Genomic DNA, 5644 nt, shown 5'->3' with positions numbered 1-5644 from the left:
AGTTTTAATTTCCTATTTCCAACATTTGTCAGAATTTTATTTACTTTGATAGTTTTTCCACATTTTGTAAAATAAATACATGTTTACTGAAAAAGATTCAAACCACACAGAAAATTACAAAGGAGACAGGCTGTAAACACCATAATGTCAGTCTTGTATTCCCAGCACCACATTACATGAGATGAGACAGAAGCACTGGGAAGGAAAAAGCTTGAAGACAGCCAGATTTGGAGCTTTCTCCACAAAAATGAAGGCTCTCCTTCAACAGGTGACTTGCCAAATCCAGAAGAAAGAAAGGACTCAATTTCATGAATAGGATATTTGTTTCACTTGTGAAAATCCTAAAAGAAAGGCCACAATTTCTAAAGAAAGCAATTAACAACTTAGCTATCGTTGGAAATAGTAAACGTCCCTTATATTTCAGGGATATGCGTCTGTGTGGGTGGTATGCGTGTTTTTTCAGAGGCAAAGGAGTCTGCTGTATGGCTATGGGGCAAGGGGCACCTTATTGCAGTTCTTACTGTGAGTTTTGAGTTTTTTGCAACAGAAACCATGTAGGTGCTCCAAATTTCCATTTACTCCAAGGTCAGTAAATGAACATAAGTCTACAGCAAAAACCAGAAGGGGGCATGATACCTAAGATGCAAGACATACGTTACACCCTATTAGAGGTCTCTTTAAGAATTAAACAGTTCTGACAGAACAAACTCTTAAGGAAGCTCTAATTTCCACTTCTGTAATTACACTTCTAAGTACAATCACTTACTTTTCAAATAAGCTGTTTCAACCACTCCACTACAACAATAACAATAGCTAACATTTATATAGTGCTTACTATGTCCCAGCCACCGTTTTAATAGTTTTACATATATTGATTCATTTTAATATAGCAACCCTATAAGGTGAATACTATTATCCTTCCCATTTTATAAATGTAGAAACTGAGGCTCAGAGAAGTTAAATGACTTGCCTAAGGTCACACAGAAAGGAAGCAGCAGACCCAGGATTTGGACCCAGGTGGCCTGACTCCTGTAACACATAAATAAATAGTGGAAGGCTGGGCTTTTAGATGACATGAAACTGTAAAATGTGTCTATGTATTAACCTATGAGCAAGTAGAACTTCTAATCATAACTATATTATCCTTGCTCCTGGGATTTTATTTTTCCTTGGTTCTGTGACCTTGGGCAAGTCATTAATCTCTCTAAGTAGCTAACTAAAATAATAATAATAATAATGGCTTCTTCCCATGCTATTGTGAGATATGACATATTGCATGTTAAAATACTTCGTAAACTATAACGTGTTAGGCAAACGTTAGTTGCTATTATAATGATCCAACTTTTCATAATGTCATCTTCTCCACATTAGACCTCTGGACAGTTTCATTAATTAGATGTGTTAGGAAAAGAATTAAAACTAAACAAAGAACCAAAACCAGAGTAGTCTGAAATTGTCTTCAAATGAGACTTATTAAACTAACCATTGACAAAGAAACAGCATTCTTGGTAGGGCATTTTGTCAAAAAGCCCATTTAGCTAGCGTAATTTATTCTACTCGAAAAAACCACAAAAACCTTTCAGATGCTATTAGAAAGTAAGCTATCATCCATTAAAACTAAAGTTGAATAGAAAAATTTTAAGAAATGCTACAGATTTGTCAAAAAGTCAAGTAATATTTCTTTCCATTCATTAACGATTATAAAGCACTAAAACTTCAAACCCTGTACAAATTGGGATGCCTGCATAGAACAGAACACAAAATGCCATATGTGTCAATCAGTACATTTACTAAGTGCCTACTGTGCAGAGGATAGAACTGCTTCTATGGAATGATAGTGGAAAAAGAAAATGCCCTGTATGAGTGAAGTTAATAATAAAGGGGGCAATTTATAGAGAATCTAATATGGGACAGGCATTTACAAGGACATTACCTACGAACTCTCACTTAATCTTTGCAATATAATAATCAGATGAAGTTGGCAGTATTAATTTTTCAGACAAGGAAACTAAGTCCAAACAGGTGAATCAATCATTGTAAGAAGTAAAGGACCTAGAAGCCAAAGTCGGTCCCACTGTCTACAGTGCAAGCCCTCTTTCCTGAAGTGTCCCACACTTTTCAGCCAGGGCACCTTCTAACATCAGAGGAAGGAGAGTTAATGAATACCCTGTGTGGCCTAAGACACAGCCAAAAGCTGCATGTTTACAGGCATTTCTAACCTTGAAAATCCATGCACATTTTGCATTCTTCTCTGTAATATACTTATTGTTTTGTTATTTTAAAAATGTATTCTTTCTCAAATCTTCTACTGAAATTGACATGCCAGAAATATGTACCAAATATATCCTGTGCCATTTAGGGGGAACATATTACACCACCCTACCTGTTGAAAAGACAGATATACATATGCAATCAATTACCACCCTTGCAGATTAGCACAATCAACAAGGAGAAATGAGCACAGTATAAACTGAACACCTATTTTTCAGAGGGTAAACTGAGACTTCCTCAAGGAAGTGAATTTTGAGCCTGGTTTTTCAAATGAGGAATTAGAAGTGGCCAAGGAAAGGAGAAGTGGGTATTCAAAATGAAAAAAAAACAAAACAAAAAAAAAACAACAGATGCTAAGACAGGGAGGTAGGCTAGGAAGCAGAGGTAAGACTGCTCAGCATTTGGGACCAGTGTTTTTTTAGGGCATTGGTTCTCAAACACTACCATAACTAGAATTACCTGGGTGGTGCAAAAGGCTAAACGTTCAATTACTAGCTAAAAGTTGGAGGTTTGAAACCATCCAAAGGCACCTCAGAAGACAGGTTTGGCAATCTCTTTCCGAAAGATCACAGCCTTGAAAATCCAATGAAGCAGTTCTACTATGCACACATGGGGTCGCCATCAACTCAATTGGCAACAACAACAACAGAATCACCTGGAGGGCTTACTAAACTCAGGTTGCTGGGCCTCAGCCCAGAATTTCTGATTCAGTTGGTCTAGGGTGGGGCCTGAGAATTTGCCTTTCTAACAAGTTCTTACGTGGTGCTGAAGCTGCTGGCCAGGGCACCACGCTGGGTGTTTCCAGAGATCAGATGAGGGAGAAAGGGCAGTGGTGGTTCAGTGGTAAAATTCTCATCTTATATGCAGGAAACCGGGTTTGATTCCCCACCAATGCACCTTATGGGCAGCCACCACCCATTTGTCAGTGGAGGCTTGTGCGTTGCTAATAGCAACTTGCTATGATACAGTGTTTGGTTCTGTTATGCACAGGCTCAGCATGAGACAGCAGCTAACAACAACAAGGTGGAGGGAGCATGCCTGCTGGAGTGGAATGGAGGGTCTCAAAAATAAGAGGGCAGTTGAGCTATGCCCTGGGTTTCAATCTGCAGAGATACTGGAGGAGAAGGGAAGGATTCTGGGTGGAGTGAGTAGCGAGAGGATGGTAACAAAACAAGAAAGATTTGGTTTAGATGCATAGGGTTCCTTCATGGGAGCTAATGAGACACTGAACTAAGGTGATGGTCACAAGTCAAGGGAGGAGGAAGAAGTCAGGGGGACCTGGGAGGCACTGTAAGAGGTGAGAGGGACTGGATCCAAACCAACCATGTAGAAACAATCAGCAGAAACTGGCTATGGATTTGATCATACCAGGGCCAGACAGAAACAGTTCAAAAATTATTCTGAGGCTCCAAAGAGAAAGTTGATGTAAAATAAAGGGGAAATTAAGAATGGATGATTATTTGTGAGGGTGAAGAGAAACTTAGTTTTGTTTGTAAGCTTCATCTATCAAAAGGCCATTCTAGTAGTTGTATCCTATAGTTAAGTAGAAGTCAGAAGCCCATAGAGGAAAAAAGGAAGTTTAACAGTGGAATGTAGATATGGGTTTTAGAGTTATTTGTCTTTTGAAGAAAGTTGAATCTATGTGAGTAAATGGATTCTCAGAAGGAATAGCATATATAAGAACAGAATGCCTAGGTTGAAGTCATTAGAGATACCTCTCAAAAAAAAAAAGACAAAAAACACAAAAATCTCAAAACCATTGGCATCGAGTCGATTCCAACTCATAGTGACCCCCTATAGGACAGAGTAGAACTGCCCCATAGGGTTTCCAAGGAGCGGCTAGTGGATATGAACCGCTGACCTTCTGGTTAGCAACCAAGCTCTTAACCACTGTGCAACCAAAAACCCACTGCTGTCGAGTCAATTCTGACTCACAGCCACCCCATAGGTTTCCAAGGCTGTAAATCTCTATGGAAGCAGACTGCCACATCTTTTTCCCACGCAGCCACTGATGGTTTTGAACTACCGACCTTTTGGTTAGCAATCAATTGCTTTAACCACTGTGCCACCAAGGCTCCATATATATATATACACACACACACACACACACACACACATATATATACATACATATACACACACACACACAGATGACTGGTTATTACAGATCACTGTATAAACTGGTCTTTAATAATCAGAAGTTAACTAAATATGACATTCTTCAAAACTCCCCAGTTTGCCAATACTGAAGTGTTAATTTATTATTCGCTGCCACATTGGCGTCACTCTCTCACCTCTTACCAAGTTCCTTGCATAAACCATCTGGACTCAAATCACTCTTAGCCCATCTGTGTTCTCACATTCACAAATCCTAAACATTCTTTTCTTGCCATATGAAACACATATATTTCTATTGCTCTCTTTAAAATAAAGGAAAATGACATACAGCTATCCTGGACTTACTTAGAAAAGAATGTTATACTCTGTTAAAGATACTGGAAACTAATTATGTCTGGTAATTAATAGCCTAGCAAGCAGAAAAATCTTGGGTTTTACATTTCAGACAACTCAATGAGATCTACTTGTCACATCTACTCTTTCAAAAACATACAGTTCAAACATTTTCTTAAAAGCAAAAATGTAACCAGGAACAAAATAACTAGGATGAGGACAGCTGCCAACACAACTTCTCAGCACAGCATGGGTTTTAGAGTCAAGAGTCCTGGTTTGAGGACCAGTTTAATCATTTGCTAGCTGAATTACCTTAGGCAAGTTATTTCATTTGACTAAGATTCAGTTTCCTCAACAGTAATCTGAGGTTTAAAACGTTATCTATCTCAAAGGATAGACACATAGATCAATTAGACAGAAAGAGTCCAAAACTAGAACCATACAAATATGGTCAACTGATTTTTCTGATAAAGTGTAAAGGCAATCCAAAGGAGAAAAGATAGTCTTTTCAACAAATGGTTCTGAAACAACTGAATATTCACTGGAAAAACAAAACAAAAACTTCAATCTATACATAATACCTTATTCAAAAATTAACTCAAAACTAATCACAGACCTAAACGTAAAATGAAAACTATAAAAGTTATAGGAGAAAATCTTCCTGACCTTGGGTTAGGCAATGAATTCTTAGTTAACCTCACCAAAAGCATAAGTCATAAAATTTGAAACTGATAAACCGGACTCCAAATTAACAATTTTGCTCTGTGAAAGACATGATTACGAGACTAGAAAGACAAGCTACAGGTTGTGAGAAAATATCTGCAAGTCATGCATGGGCTTATACCCAAAATTCTCAATATGTAATATACAAAGAACTGCCAAAACTCAACAGTAAGGAAACAATCTCAACCACCAAAAAAAA

The 5644-nt window shown here is 38.0% G+C and overlaps 1 protein-coding gene across 2 annotated transcripts in view; it reads right to left on the bottom strand.

Moving 5' to 3' along the window:
- The window catches only part of CADM1 (cell adhesion molecule 1), a 386692-nt gene that overhangs the window by 340832 nt on the left and 40216 nt on the right, over positions 1 to 5644 (bottom strand). The window lies entirely within an intron of this gene.

Source organism: Trichechus manatus, unplaced genomic scaffold (assembly GCF_000243295.1).
Source record: "Trichechus manatus latirostris isolate Lorelei unplaced genomic scaffold, TriManLat1.0 scaffold00143, whole genome shotgun sequence".
In the NCBI taxonomy this organism is placed as follows: domain Eukaryota; kingdom Metazoa; phylum Chordata; class Mammalia; order Sirenia; family Trichechidae; genus Trichechus; species Trichechus manatus.
This window is presented reverse-complemented; position numbering and strand designations above follow the sequence as displayed.